This window comes from Rhincodon typus, chromosome 45 (assembly GCF_021869965.1).
Source record: "Rhincodon typus isolate 14 chromosome 45, sRhiTyp1.1, whole genome shotgun sequence".
NCBI classification, from domain to species: domain Eukaryota; kingdom Metazoa; phylum Chordata; class Chondrichthyes; order Orectolobiformes; family Rhincodontidae; genus Rhincodon; species Rhincodon typus.
The window spans coordinates 2,609,863-2,610,659 of record NC_063376.1 but is presented as its reverse complement, the minus strand read 5'-3'; the positions used below and the strand labels follow the sequence as shown (position 1 = coordinate 2,610,659).

The 797-nt window shown below is 59.1% G+C and overlaps 1 protein-coding gene across 2 annotated transcripts in view; it reads left to right on the top strand.

The window, feature by feature from the left end:
• The first annotated feature begins 459 nt into the window (after nucleotides 1–459).
• Nucleotides 460–797, top strand: part of trappc1 (trafficking protein particle complex subunit 1) — a 7,272-nt gene continuing 6,934 nt past the window's right edge. Inside the window, exon 1 of one of the 2 annotated variants that reach the window (XM_048620209.1) lies at nucleotides 460–568. The gene's annotated coding sequence lies outside the window, so the exon portion shown is untranslated. Of the gene's footprint in view, nucleotides 573–797 lie in introns of both variants that reach the window. The other variant, XM_048620210.1, reaches the window with a different exon arrangement.

The window sequence follows — 797 nt, the reverse complement described above, 5'->3', positions numbered from 1 at the left end:
GTCCCGGGCCCCCTCACCTTCTCTCGGTCTCCCCCGGGGCTTCCCTGCGGGAGGGGCCGCCGCTGGCCTTCCCGCGTTCCCAGCCGCCATAGCAACCGCGCTCCCGCCGCGTCATCACCGCGGCGCCGGGGATGCAGGGAAGGACCCCCCCCCCAACGGTCAAAACCGACCCGCCTCGCCTGGCCTGCGCTGCGCCTGACCCCAAACAGCACAAACCCAAACACTTTACACCCGTCAAATGAAAAGAGAGTTTTAAACATGCGAAATAATTTTTTAAAAGGAAACACAATAGACGGCGGTGCTCCTGTCACCCACCAGGGAGAGAATGCCAAATATTTGTGAAGAAGGGGGCGGCAGAATGACAGGGAGCCCGCGAATCGGTGAGTTAGTTCCCGTTTTCGGTGGGGAGGGGCGTTTAAAGGGATTTATTAGGCGTCAATTGGTCGAATTTGTTGATTAATTTGCCGGAAGCCTGCGTCGGGTTTTAAGGAAGGCCCCCAATTCCGGGGTCGCCCTACGCGTTGCCTGAGCCTCCAGGCGGAGGGAAGGAGTCACTGGAGGGAGGGAGGTAGGTGGTAGGAGTCTGAGCGGGAAAGGCCTCCTTCTCCTTTCTCCTCCTCCTCGCTGATAGGGGGCGCTCTGCGGGGCTGTGAGAGCCAAGGAGGAATCAGACAGACAGAGTGGGAGGGTACTGCATTTATATATACACTGACACGTCCCCAGTGCACTCCCTGGCTCCTCTGCTGACTTTGTTGGAGAGTGCTGACCTTTGGGGGGGGCGGGGAATGGTTGCTCAA